Source organism: Chelmon rostratus, chromosome 10 (genome assembly GCF_017976325.1).
Source record: "Chelmon rostratus isolate fCheRos1 chromosome 10, fCheRos1.pri, whole genome shotgun sequence".
Classification (NCBI taxonomy): Eukaryota; Metazoa; Chordata; class Actinopteri; order Chaetodontiformes; family Chaetodontidae; genus Chelmon; species Chelmon rostratus.
In genome coordinates, this window is record NC_055667.1 from 20,360,883 (window position 1) to 20,375,611 (window position 14,729).

Consider the following 14,729-nt stretch of genomic DNA (forward strand, 5'->3'; position numbering starts at 1 on the left):
ACCCAGTTCTCTGCTTGGCTATGCATGCATGTTAGACTGTGACTTTGAGACATGTCGCACTCTCTGCACATGTTCTGAAGCTGAGATTTCTTCGCAGCACACGCCTTGACTCACGCACACATTCACAGAGTCAGTCCACGTGTGGCTGTTCGTTTTCTTCCGGGTTCAGCCGGAGGAGGCACATGAGGACATGTGAGGTCGATCGTCCTTATCTTATCAGGACTGTTTGCTGTCACTTACGACACAAGAATGCCTCCATTCCTTCGTACAATCTCCCTCTCCGCTCTGCACACATGTTCGGCACGTGGCCGGGTTCAAACGCAGCAGCAGGAGCTGTTGTTGACAACATGCACTTTTATAGTTGTCACGCCTGGACCGAGTGATCTCTGACGCAGCTCACGTTTCTGGAGAACGTTCACGAAGGTATCGGAAACTCTCATCCGTCGCATGACTGACGCAGGCTAATTTACTGTCCGCACAAACACAGTGTCAACATAACACTGTGAGCGAAGTGAGCATTCATGACTGCTGCATTTTAGTAGTCGCCAGCTTTAAACAAATAGGAGTCGAGTAGTCGATTTTTGTTTTTCACCCAATAGCAGTGACCAATTCTCCTCAACAGGGTCTCAAATACAACCAGTAAGGGGTTAACTAATGTAGGCCGGACCAACAAGGGCCAGTAGGTGAAATAGCAGAGTCCTTGATTGGCTCTGAGAGGCTGTTAACAGATGAGCCGCGATTTGATTGGACTAAACTCTCAGCGAGCTTCCCTGAGCTGGAGACGCTGTTAGATTGCAGTAACAACGCGCCTGCTTTCTTGCAGGGATAGCAGGAGTGTTTCTGCCTTAAATACTGTTTCTTTAACATTGCACTACGTAGAAAATGACTGTTTGAACACATTTAGTTGTATACCTCGATTAGAGATTAAAGTCACACACAAACTACGACTCAGCAGCTACTCACAGCTGTCAGCTGTCACAGTGTCGACTTGTGGTTTTGACAGTCGACTAGTTGGCTGCTGAAGACTTGACGCAGAAAAGTAAGCGATGTATTTACGTAGATCAGGTGACAGGTGAGTAATTAAATGAAAAACCTGCCTTAATGAATGAAGAAACGTAACAAATGTGGGATACAAGGCATCCGCATGTGTCTGCTTTAATTAAATATATGTCCTAATACAAGAATATAATGGAGTGGAACTGTAGGAAGCAGCGAAGCACAGTGGTGTTTCCCCTTGCACGTCCTTTATTTCTATTTCAGGAGCCCTCAGAATGAATTATGGTACTGACAAAATGCAGAAAAGAGAAGCTTTTAAAGCTTCTATTTTTAAGCTCTTGTTTAGGTCAGTTCTCACCATTGAGTAAACTGGTAATAGAGAGTGAAACACACAGTTTTGTAAGTATTGTTGCTTCCATAACATGCGGTTTACAACTATTTGCCAATATATGATTCTAACGAAGACCTGTCAAACAATAAGAAATGAGCATTTTCATGAAAATGTTATAATTAGCCTTTAATCTCTGCATTGCATTACATTTATCACCAGGGTTGGGTGAAATGGTTGAAAAATCAATAATGATATTGCAATGAAAATATGATGAACTAAACTTTTGAAGTTTTCTCTGTTATGTGCTGCAGCAGCAAAGCTCTTCAAAATCTAAAGCAACGACTGCAGCTACTCAGTTTGGGTAGATCCACAGAATTTACTGAAAGGCTGATGTCGGTGTGCTGCACTCACAGTGACGTGTGAACATTGTGATCCATCCAATAGTTGTTGAGATATTCCCACAAATGTTAAGCTCATGATGGTGCTGCAGGAGAAGTCAGACGATCAACAGCGTCTGTAGGATTCATCCTCTGAATGTGCAGATCGTCATGGCTACCCATCCAGTCGTCGTCAAGGTATTTCAGTCTGGATCAAAGTGGAGGACAGATTGATTGACAGACATTGCCATCCTTGGAGCAATGCTGCTAGCGTGGCTAAAAACAAAACTTCATAACTTCAGATCTTGCTCACAAGCCTTCTCCACCCTCTGTTGCACTCTGCCACTGTACGCAAATGTAATAATTAAGCACAGACACGCACAATTTTGACTTGGCTCTGTATGCTGTGTCTGTTATCTATATTTTTGACCCATATTGGATCAAATAATAGGGATAAATGAGCTTTATAGGATCATAAGGCCGTAGATAACCCCAGTCAGGTAGCTGAAGCTTTGTCTTTTTAATTGTGGATCAATCAGGAGACGTAAGAATATAAACAGAAATAAAGAGCGATGCTGAGGCCTAGCAGTGCGTGTGTGCAGTGATCCTTCATTTTTTGATCTTCAAACGTGGTCTTATAGTATTTGATACTCTGTGGATTCTTAGAGAAGAAAATTGCCAGTTTTATTACATTGAGTGTCAGCCTGTACTCAAAACAGATGTTGCACCGTAAAGTCATTTTAAAGTGGCCTTGAGCTATTATTACAAAAACCTGATGCAATAATTTTTCTTTCATTTCTTTTTACGGTTGCTTTTTTTTTTTAACAGTTTGCCTTCTCGGGGAGTTTAGTGTGCGGCTGCACGTTCATTGTTGTGGACTTTACACCAGCATGGTGCAGTGTGCTGCAAGTTTGGTTTCCTCTACCTTCTTGGAAAGGATGAGTCATGCAAACGCCTGTTTCCTTTTTTGAATATGTAAATGCATGTTTGATGGCAGCCTACAGCAGACACACCCTGGATGGCTGGATGAGTTTTAGTTTTGGACCTGCCTGGCCTATTTCTGCCCTGAGCCAGACGCTCTCCCTCTGCTTTTCTTCATCCTCCACCCCCTCTTATCCCTCTCTGAAGTGTGAAGTTTGAAGCAGCAGGCTGTGTGCTATGATAGCGGTAATTGGTCTAAAGATGGAAAGTTCACTCTCACTTTGTCACTGAACTAAGAAGCAATTTGTTTTCAATGAGTGTTTTTTTTTAAAGCAAGGCTAGTTAAGAACAATACGGCATCAAAGCACCATTTAACAGCAAAGAAAAAGGGGTTGGAATGATGGAGACAGCGGAGAGACTGGCACTTTTTGTCCGAGCTGAAAAGCAGCGCTGTGTCTTGTACGAGTTCATTGTAGACTGAGTGGGGTAGCTGAGAATGGCTCCCCTCTTCGGTACCCCCTCGTCTGTGGAGGCGAGCTTTGGACTTGGAGTTTTTTTATTAGCCTCTGTGGTCTGATTTGTTTAAGGGGAGGCAAGGTGCCAAGATGTGGCTTGGCTCCTATTTTGCTCCAGTGTGAGTGCTGGATTTGTTGGAGGGGGCCAGACGAAGCAAAACTAAAGCAGAGTTACCCGGAGTACACACAAACACACTTAGACACAATGTACTTTTATGCATTCTTCACTGTGCCGCTGTGCACGTCGGCCAGCACACACAACAACACACACAACTTCCCTTATTCACAGCCATTACAGAAGACGGACACATGCAGAGAAAAACCCTGCTGTAAAAAAAAAAGGGGGGGTGAAGAGAGGGAAAAGATTCTTCAAGCTCACAAAGAAACAACTCATGGATGTGTGTGAATTTCATTCGCCTGAAGATGTTTCTTAAAGGCGCACATCCTTTTGGCTGGACGTGAATGTTTTTTTAAAGGGCGTGTCAAAGTAAACTCAAATAAAACTCAATTTAGCGAGCACACGGTTGGTTTTCGGTAGCCGGTTCCATTTTGGGTCCGGTTCCCCGTTTGGCAAATTACCAACATAACATTCACCAAGCTCAGACACCATTAAATCTCTTAGTGAACGTTTGACCCCTCTCTACTTTTTATAAGCAAAATGGCAATGAACAAAACAGCTGGACAGCGTTAGCAGCCTTCTCAGTGTGACCTGACTGATGCTGGATAGGCCAATATGGATATATTTGGAGGTTTCAAAAGTCTGATAACGATATATCAACTGTTCATAATTAAAAAATATATATAAACAAATAATCTTGATGCAGCTCCCTTTAATTTTTTGTTTTACATTTAGGATTGTGACAAACTATCTAATTGAGGCTCTTCTTATCGGCCGATAGGATATATTTGCAATAAGCTGATATCGGTCTCAGTTTTTGCTGTTCCTGATGTTAAGATCAGATTCGATGGCAGATTATCTCAGCTGTGGGTCATTGTTTGGTTCATTTTCTAAGTAACTTGATAACAGGCCAGAATGAAATGTTTGGCATTTGTTTGGTGAGTGTGCTCTCTCATGGCAGCTCCATGACCGTGTTTTTGCAGTTCGTTATTAATAACCGAAGCAGATCAATTTAAGAGTTTAATAGTTCTGAACACCTCCAAAAGAAGTGGTGAAAAAGAAGTTAGTTCGAGATCCATTTAATCAACGTTTCACATCTCCTGCTGCTCATCTCATTTTCAGATTGCTGCTACAGGTTGTGAACATTAATTAGGCTGCCACTAAAAGCTGCACAGTTTCTGTCTTCTCAGTCAACAAAAGGTGATTATACATCTAAAGTAAATCTTCGAGTTTTACGTATTTATAACTTTAGTTAATTGCAAATGTTGCAAATTAAACCTAATCAGATTTGATAAGGGATTCAAAAGGATTTGGATTCCATAAGAGGATTTGATGCCGGGTTCAGATTCAATAAAATGTTATTGAGCCCCAACCCGGGGCACTTAGTGGTGGGTTTGCAACCAAAAAGAAGTGCCGCATTTGGTTTTGGTTGCAGTTTTGTGTGCAGGATGTCTTAAAGCAGAGCTGGATAAAGCCTTGATGACCACCTTCCAGTAAAGTTGGTCAACTGGTCGGCAGCAGTCTCATATAAAAGGCTGCAGATTTTTCTCCTCACTAGCGTTTGTTGTTTGGGTTTTTTGAGAAACTTTCCGGTCGTGTTTTATGGTCATGGCCATAAAGTTAAAGGTCCTCTTGACTCCTATCATCTGAAATCTAACCTGGGATCCTAGTAGTACGAGTCATAGTCCAAATCAGGGTGCGTTCAGCCTGACATAAAAAACGCAGTCCTCTCACTCGTTTAAAGGGTCGGTCCATTGACGCAATGGCAGCAGACAATGTGAATGCTGCCATTGTGAACGACCGTAACTCTCCACAGTTCTTTTCGAACCTGTCTTGTAGACTTGCGGTCTGCTGCATCCTCATGCTAACAGGGTCCAGGTAGGATCTTGTTTTTGTTGTCACAGGTGAGGGATCATTTGTGTCAGTCTGTCTAAGACCTGAATGGATCCGAGCCGACTCGCTGTCAGCTCTGATCTCAGGTCCCGTTCGGATCGGGTCTTTCTTATTTTAAAGATTGGTTTATGCTTGTTGGGTTTGGGTTGGCTTTCACGGGCCAACATTTTTAGACCCGTGGAGACCTCTATCACAGGCTCCTTTATCTGCTGCAGCGGACAAACAGAAACTGTAGTCGCAATGAGGCCACTGAGAACTAATGTGATTCAGTTTACTGCCTCAGAACCTGGACTTTGTTACCGACAGGAAAGCGTCTCCCTCGCTGTGACATTCACGCTGTTGTTCCACATGTGGCTCTCGGTTTTCTTCCTGGTTCAGCTGAAGGTGACGGATGAGGACATGTGTGTGGTTTTACCATCTTTATCTTATCAGATTCTTGGCTCTGTGCAACTTAACTCTCATCACCAACTCACAAGCTGAGAAAGTGTCTGTTACTTCATACTCTGCTTCTGCTCGGCACGTGGCGGCTTTCAGATTAAGTGAGAGAAACACTTTACAACACAAGACAATAGCTCAATGAAGGCGCAGTCATCATACAGCACAGCTGTGTATGTTGTGCTTCAGCTTGAGGACCGCTGCCGTCAGAGGAGGACCAGTCAGTGTGGATCACAATCAATGGATGCACGAGCCCAGAAGGAAACTGGAGCACACAGGTTTTTCTATATTATGTTATTTATTTAGTTCACTGGCTCGACTGTAAATGAAACCAGTAGATTAGATTATCAGACCTGCTCATTCATAGTTTGTGGATTTCAGTCAGTCTTTAATGCAGTTTTTCCAATGTTTTGAGTGCTTGACATGTACATATAATGATTTTTGACACTCTCCTGCGCCACAATGCATGATTTTTGGCTGATGCACCAACATAAAGCAGCTTTTATAGAAGTCTGACAGTCACCATTTTTAAGTGAGTTTCAAGGCAGTTTAAGAGTTCTGCGGTATCATGTAACGCGAAGAGGAACAAACTGACCAGCTCCTCGTAAGGCTTCGAAATGCAGAACTGTCGCCGAGACCTCCATTTATATCAGCTCCTTTCTGCTGCCATTTATGATATACTGAGCGGTTCGAGTTCACAAAGTTAACGGCGTCTGTATGAGCATCCACAGTAAAATGTGAACTCTTTATTGCACCCGTTAACCGAAGAAGAAGATGCTGTCTTGTAAGATGTTTATTGTGTCGCTCAACGCCACAGACATGCACACGGTAAAAGGCTGAAGGCTCGTCTGGTGAGGAGTAGCTGAAGAGCACAACAAGATAAACAGACACGTGCTGGGAGGAGGAGAGCGGACTGTAAAGTGACTGCGAGCTCAACATTTCTCCATATCAGCCTCTGCATCTTGAGCTCATTCACACTGCTTTTATATTCAAGGCTTTGCGCTGGTATGAGCAACACCACATGCCTTTAACTACCACTTCACTCACTCCGGTTTTCATGGTTGTGTCAAAGTGAGCACAAAGAGCAGTAATGATCGAGCTGAAGGTTGTTCACGGCCAGAGCTCCATTTTTTTATTAACTTTTGCACAAAAAAATGGAGTCAGTTACTCTTTGTCACAGCTGAGCTATAAATTCTTCCCACTTAAGCAGTCGTTCGCTGGCTCTATTTTTCTCCCCTTTCAATTAATAGGAAACACATCGGTTGAAGGAGGGTCTTTGTTGATGTGTGAGAGTCCATACATCACCTAAACTAGAGCACCCACCACCCCTCCTCCTCCTAATACACACACACAGACACACACACACATACACACAAACACACCGACAGCCCCCATCTGCTCCCAATCATGGGTGCAGCCAGCGGTCAGGTCGCTGGCGGTGAACGTGCGCGCGCGCACACACACACACACACACATGTAAACATACACAAGACAAGCACACTAGGCATGAGGTCAGCCACACAAACACACACACACGCTCATGTAGGCGTGTTCTCAGCTCAGATATTTGGTTGTAAACGTGCACTCTGATGTGACGCTCTCACACGTCCTCCTAACAAAAACGAAAGTAAACCAACATTCTTTCTCTCGCCATCGCATCCACGCACGCACGCACACACACACACAGAGGCAGGCACAGTGACAGATGAACATGAGACATCCTGGCAGCGTGCTTCACTGATGACAGGGTGTCATGGAAACGCCCAGCGTTCTCCATGGTTACGCACTCTTTACCCCCACGGGATACTCTCTTATGATTGTTCAGACAGAACACTTGAGCTACTACAACAACTCAGTGTGGCCAAAACACACACACACTCACACACACACATTGTTTCTTATCTGGATCTAAATGGACACAAATTAGCCTATTATGTGCTTTTGGGATTAGAGCAGTGATTTAGCCTAATAGTCTGTTTTCGTCCTCTTGCTCAGAGTCCACAAAGCATGGGAGATATTTGCCAATAAACGTTTGACGTTTAAATCCAGCTGTCTGGATCTGGAGTGCACATTTAGTCGAAAAAGCTTTATTTATTATTTTTATAGTCACAGCGACAGTCTGAATCGTGGATCGCATGCCATCGTCACTTTCAGGTTTCGACCGCTTGGCTTCCTGTAAAACTTGTCTCAACATCCCTTTTTGTGTGTGTGTGTGTGTGTGTGTGTGTTTGGTCTGGCTGTGGGAGCGGTCTGTGTGTTGACGCAAATGTGCATAAGCCACGGTGTGTTTGCTCCGTACATGTGCACCCGTAATGAAGACAAAAGCACATAGCAAAGCACGGCTCCCTCACAGTCCCTTCTGCTCGTTAGGCCGTTAATGCAGCTTCCTGTGCGTGTGTCTTCAGGCCGCTGATTAATAATGCCGCTTGTTATTCATTAATATCACCGTAATAAACATGCACTGTTGAGGATGATTGTTAAACTTTTGTGTGTGTGTGTGTGTGTGTGTGTGTGTGTCTTTCCTCCAGACTCCATTGACCAACCCACATAGGACCACACCCCCAGAGTGTGGGGAGGGGGGATCTGATCGTCCATCATCTCGGCACCGTCACAAGGTGGGCTAACATCCCATATGGTTGGCATGGTAACGGCCTGCTGGGTTTAGGTTGAGCGGTTTGCCAGAGACAGTTTCTTGTTGTTGCCACATTCTTGCAACATCCTCCTGACCTGAGCGCTGAGACGCAGAGAACAGCGTGTGTTTTCTGAGGCAAATGTGTTATGGAGGTGTTTTGTGTTTGAGGTTTGGATTTTGGAAGGTGGGATAGTTTAGGTGGAGAGAGCGATGGTGGCGGTAACAAGAGGGAAACAAAGAGGGTTGAGTGGATGATTTTCAGGCAGATGAGAAAATGAAGAGTGGGAAGACAGCAGGGAGACTGGAGGAGAAATCAAATTATTCTTTGTGCTCTACCTGCCACAGAGTCTGAAAGAGAGCATTAATCTTTTACCTCTGTCTGCAGGTGACAACACAGACACACACACACACACACAAGTGTACCCAGACTTCACCAAGCCACACTCTCTGTTCCGTTCACGTGCAGCCTCGCTCATGCTCCTGCAGACGCGCTGCCGTTGCACAGATAGCAGGAGTGATTGTGTGCAGAGTGAGGTCAGTGTGAGAGGGGAGGAGGGACAGTTCCAGGCAGAAGGGATACTGAATATGAACAGGAAGAAAACTGGAGTTTAAGTTAAAAAGTAAAAAGTCGCGTTCAGATAATGTTCGGTGGCTGGCAGTTGGAGCACTTGTGAGACCCGGATGAGGGTGAAACTCTCCTGTTTGAATCATGAGTACAAAAGTTGAGCAACTGCATTAAAAAAAACGTGCTTCTTTCGATGAAAAGTCAAACATGCAAGCCTGGGTACATTAAACACATGGAGAGTCTTGGCATCATTTGAGTGCGCCGTTATCTGCAGCCTGAACCTGACGATGATGCGTACGTTCAGCAGCTTACATCATTTGGGATTTGGGTCGGTTTTGGATGCATTTGGAAACTGTGATGTTGTGTTTTGGTCCCCGACTGCAACAATGAATCAATGAATTTGCTTTTGTGTCTCTGACCGGCTTCTTCTCCACAGCAATGGCAGCTGAGTCTCACTGGTATCATAGTATGTAGCCAACAGAGCTGAAACGTGTAGGGTCAAGGTTCAACGTCCATGTTCAATACTCGGTGTGCAGGGAAACAAAATTCTGTTCCTTCAATGCTGTTGTGCACACAATGAGAATAAATACAATAGAAAAACAAAGACAAAGACAGTGCATAATTGATTAATCAATTGGTGAGTAGACAGAAAATAAATCTGTAACAATTTTGATAATTGGTTATTTTTTTAAATAATTTCTTTAATTAAAAACACCATTAAATTATCTCGTTCCAGCTTCTAAAATATTAACTTTTACTGGCTTTCTGTTCTGTGACACAGAAATTAGTATTTTTATGTATAATAATAATCATGAACATAACCATCAGGTGAATTGATGGCAGAAATAATAATAAATATGCCAAACTGACTCAGAAACAAGGTTTAAATAATTCTAATGATCTTAACATAAACATGTCTATAAGCCGGTATGTTACTGCTATTTTATACTGTATATTTGGTACTTTTGTATTGTTATTTTCTCTTCGATTGACTTGTGGAGAAGCAGCTGCAGTGTTGCTGTCGGAGACAATGACAGTAAAGCTCTCTTGAATCTTCAGCGTTGAGGACCATTGGCAACATCATTAAAAGCAAGCTCTGAAATGGGAATTCACAGTAGGGAAAAATACTCCCGAAATCTATTCTACTGGGTTCCACCAGCTTAAATCTGCAGAAACCTCAAGATGGGACGCCGATAAGATCAGACGGCGAACTGGGAGCCAGTTTCGTCTTTGTGAAGACAGTCTGTGGCCTCCGTGTTGTAGCTCTTGTCATGTCACTGGTGTGAGTTCACGTGGCCACACCAGGTCTGTGTGCTTCTGTTTTGTCAACAGAGATTATGAAAGAGCGGCTGGCAGGCAGGTAGGCAGGAGAGGCGACTGTCTGTGGGACTATTTGTATCACCCAGCCTGAATAAGGTCCACCCTGCCAACTCTGTCACCTCCCTCCTCCCTATCTACTCCACTCTTTTGTCAGCAAACAAGCAGCACCCTGCCCGCACCGCGCTGCCTTCATGGTCATAAATTCACGGTGACGAACCGAGCTGGTAGACCAGAGAGAGGTTTCTGTTTTATTTAGAAAAATACCAACAATACCTCCGACAGTAAATTTTTTTTGAATGCAAAGAGACACTTGTCAAACAGACGCACAGGAAGTTTGACGGCAGCCAGTGCCACGGTTCATCCAGCTCTGTGTTTGAGAGGTAGTGAATGAGCGTCTGTGTTAACCTTGAAGCGCCGTTGTACACAACAAACCACAAGTTTCAATTCAAGCCTGAATGAAGCTGTAGCATTGATTCAATCCACTCAGGTTGATGCTGCGGCAGGAATAAACCTGACGAAGTACAGATTAAAGATAGGTCTACTTTTATTTTGTTCCTGCTAATTTTTCCTGTGAACTCGTCGTCTGGCCTCAGAAACTCTTTCCGACGCGCTCTTGTGTGTTGCTTTGTTTTGTCCTCTGCTGTGACTCACTCTGTCGTGGGAAGGCTGCCGTGTCTCCGTGTTGTTTTCTGCCCGCCAAAACTTAATTTTTTGGCTTTCTTCAGCTGCTGTTCATCCATTTAAAATCCGCTCCCCTGGAGTCCACGAGTTTAACTCACCAGTGTTATTGAAGTGCTGCTCATCTCGTTGCAAACATTTTCATTGTGCACACAAACAACACACACATTTCTACAGTTTGACTGATGGAAGAGTAAAAAAATACCATCCAGTGCATCTAAAGGATGTCTAGAATTGGGAATTGTGTGACTTTTATATGAAGTTATGTTAGATAAACTCACAGCTGTCTGCAAAAACTTTCTCCCAAAAACTGAAAACAGAACTAAACCATTGTTCAAATTTAGATAGAAAACAAATGTTATCTGATTGATATTCATGAGAATGAATAGTTGATATTGAAAGTTTAATCCACAGACTCTGCAAACTTTTCAAAGGTTATTGTTAGAAACAATAAAATCTCTTTGCAAACTTAATTTACTTTCGCTATTGTACACATTTTGAGATTATTCCAAAAAAAATAACTGAAAGAAAACAGAATCCCGAGAGGCTGAAATGTCACATGCACTCAACGTTACACAAACTTGATGGCAGTTTGCTACTCGTACAGTCACAATAATAACCTGAGCAGAAGAAGTTTGGGGGAAATTAATAATATCCAGAGAAATGTTTGCATATGAACAAACATGAATTATGTTATGACACCAGCAGTAGCCGTATTTTTGTGTGCATTTTAAAGTATCGCGTTAGGAAAGGTCGATGGAAAGAAGAAGGAGAAGAAGAAGACGACGTTGCAGCGGTTGAAATGTTTCTGATGACCTCAATTTTTTGAGGATTATTGATGTTGACGCGCAACTGGTTTTGTTCCAGGTTCACGACCTCTACCGCTTCTGTTCTTTTTTTATTACAGCCATGTGTAACATAGCGTTTACCGCCGCCCTCGGACAAAACTGGGCTTTGGGTCGTCTACTTCCTTTGCACCAAACCTGTTGCGACATTTCAAAAGTTTGTGTCAAATTCGCTTGACAGTTCATTTTAACAGAAAACATTATGTATTCCATGTCTGAAAAGGGCTTTAGATACACATTAATATTTCTTCTATGCAAAAGGAAACCTTGGTCTGATTGTGGGCCAGCAGGAAGGTCAGGAGGGCAACAAGAAACATCCGGATTCATCCTCTGGGAGCCATGAATATTTATAGTAAAATGTCATACAAACCTGGCCCTAAGTGTGCGAGGCACCTTGTCAAGGATCAAAGTGTTGATTAAGGGAATATTTTGACAGCTGGGATGTCAGAATTAGATCTCGTGTCTGCGGGACTGTCCTGTTGCATGTGAACTTAACGGGGATTGGATTGCATGCTTTCCAGTTCATGAGGTGAGCCGTTTCCTCTGGTTTGGCCATAAAACCATAAAGTTAGTGGTTCCTGGTGAGCAGGGCTCCCACTGGGCTTCAGGCTCCAGGGTCACTGGCAGGCTGCTGTCCTGTGGCAGACCTAAGCAGTTCAGCTTCTCCCCAGGTGATGCCACAGCACTGTTGACCCGAGTGACCCTCCTTTCACACATGACCCGGAAAATATGTGGGTCAGCTGTCAGCGTGAAGCTGGTGACCCCTTGAAATCACTCAGGTCAAGATCAGGGTTGAGAACCAGGTCAGACTTAGTGTGAAAGTTCAGAGCTGGCTACCTGCATGGGTGCACTCACCTGTACTGTACATGTCAGCAGAATACTCTCCCGTGACGGCTCAGTCAGCTGGGAGCTGCACTTTTCCCTGTTAGTATTCGCCTCTCTGGCCGAGCCACAAGCAGCTGCTGCTTAGGAGCCACCCTGATTAACAGCTCCAGTCTGTTGGCTCTGGCCCTGATTAATGTCTTTGACTCATCTTCCACTGTATGATTTAGTCTGTAGACTTAAGTGAACACGCAGCTGATCAGGAGCGAACGCAGAAGCCGTCCGGCCTAGAGTATGTTTGCTTCTGTCTAACTCTTAGCTCTCGTCTCATAACTGAAGCCGTTCTTTTCCGGTTAATTTCCACTCTGGGCTCTTTGCTATCACTCCAGGTTTCCTTCCAACTAAGCAGAGTAAATCTAAGATGGAAGTAATCCGTATCTTTTCTGTACGTGTCTCTGTACTTTTCTCAACGAGCGTTGATCCGATCGACTTCACGCTCTGCAGGTGTGTTGACGAGGACCTGACGAAGTGCATTTTTGTGTAGTTGTTGACTACATTCTACCCAGAATCAGGTGGCGCAACAGTTAAAGTTAACCCTCAACAGCACTAGTAATACCTACCGAGGCATAACCCTGCGCCGCTGCTTCTCATATAAATGGTCAATCCCCTGTATTTATTATTGCGTAAATACAAGGAATACATGTATTTGTTATTTTCATGAACTAGTTTGCTTCATCTGTCCACATGTGATGTTTTTATTCAGCAACTTTTCCACCTGAGCCAAAGTTTTTTTCACATTTCTGGTGTTTCTGTGATTTTTGTCCTCATGCTCCCGTTCAGAGAGTGCAGAGAAACTGACTCACAGCCTACGTTTTGCTCCACACTCACTCTCCCACATTTGCTGCATCTCACTCCCTCTCTCTTAAATTGCCATCTTCATGCCCATCTCTCCCTCTCGCTGCCCTCCATGCTGCCATCACCTTCTCCCGTTTCCCTCTTTACGCGTCTCATTTTCCCACTGCCCCCTGCTGCTGTTTTGTACCCACCGCAGCCCCGCTGCCTCTCTGCCACCAGGCCCCACTGCCTGTGGCGTGTAATTGACTTTCTCCCTGCACTGGAAAAGCGGGCGGCCCGCGCCAGGCTGGAGGTGACCCATTTCCCTGGGGCATTCAGCAGCCTCCTAATCAACCATTCTCTGGGGCCGCCTCATTCACTCCGCAATTAGAGCAACTCCCCCTTTGAGAACTCCATCAATAGGCTGGCAGGCAGGCGGGCGGGCTTGATCGGCGGAGGAGCAAAGAGAGTTTCACTCAGTCACTTTGCTTTGGCTCCTCGAGTTCTGAGCCCTCCGACTTTGTGCCTCCCCCTCTCTGCTTTTCTGCCTCCTGTGCTTCTCGTCTCCCTCGTGGTAGGTTTCATCAGACAAGAGCAAGCGGGGGTTTTGTCTAACGACGAGCCGAAGACGGGGAGGCAGGTAGACAGGCACACGGGGAGGCAGACAGGAGGATAGGCGAGGAGAGACGCAGGTAGGCAAGCAGACAAAAAGGCAGACAGACAGTCAGATGGGAGGTACTCAAGGGAGAGATTAAAAGAGAAATTTGAAAGAAACTCAAAGCGGGAGGGATTGAGCAAGAGGATCGGCGCGTCTTCAGAGCATCTCTGGCTTTTAGAAGAAGATTTATGAGTATTCCCCGTTGTTGTCTTGCAAGGGAATACACTTGTGTTTCACCTGGTCTTGAAGACATGCATGAAAGCAGCCCTCATATTGATTCAGTCTCAATAAGAAGGTGTGTTCGCCGCTTGTTTCAGCCGGATATGATCTTGTTGCGAGCCAAGCGCACACGACTGAAGATTAGAACATTCGCCATCCAAGAACAAAAAAAAAAAAAAAAAAACGAACCCAATCAGACATTTTCGCCGACTGCTCTGATCCCACAAGAAGGAGCCTGAGATGATGGTGCATGGTGATTAAATAACAGGCCGGCATCTCTCCCCTGCCGTTGGCCTGATTTGCTATGCAGGAGCGGCAGTGCTCTGGTCAGAGGATAACCATGTAATCAATGGAATGAAAAAGCCGCTCTGGCTGTGAAGGTTAAGAGGGGTACTGGGGGCTTTCTGCCCACTCTGTGCCACACATGCATTCAAAACACACACCAGACAGGCCTGGATGTTACATCTCCTCCTCTAATTCCTCCTTCTCTCCTTCCCCTCTCACCTGTTCCCCTTCCCTCCTGTCTTTCTTTGACATGCCTTTATCTCTCTTTCTCTCAGCTTGCTCCCT

The 14,729-nt window shown here is 44.5% G+C and overlaps 1 protein-coding gene across 2 annotated transcripts in view; it reads left to right on the forward strand.

Annotated features, from left to right (window-relative positions):
• LOC121612825 (nuclear receptor coactivator 3-like) overlaps positions 1-14,729 on the forward strand; it is a 62,136-nt gene that overhangs the window by 27,099 nt on the left and 20,308 nt on the right. For both annotated transcript variants that reach the window (XM_041945950.1, XM_041945951.1), the window contains exon 2: positions 8,115-8,201. The gene's annotated coding sequence lies outside the window, so the exon portion shown is untranslated. The remainder of the gene's footprint in view (positions 1-8,114; positions 8,202-14,729) is intronic.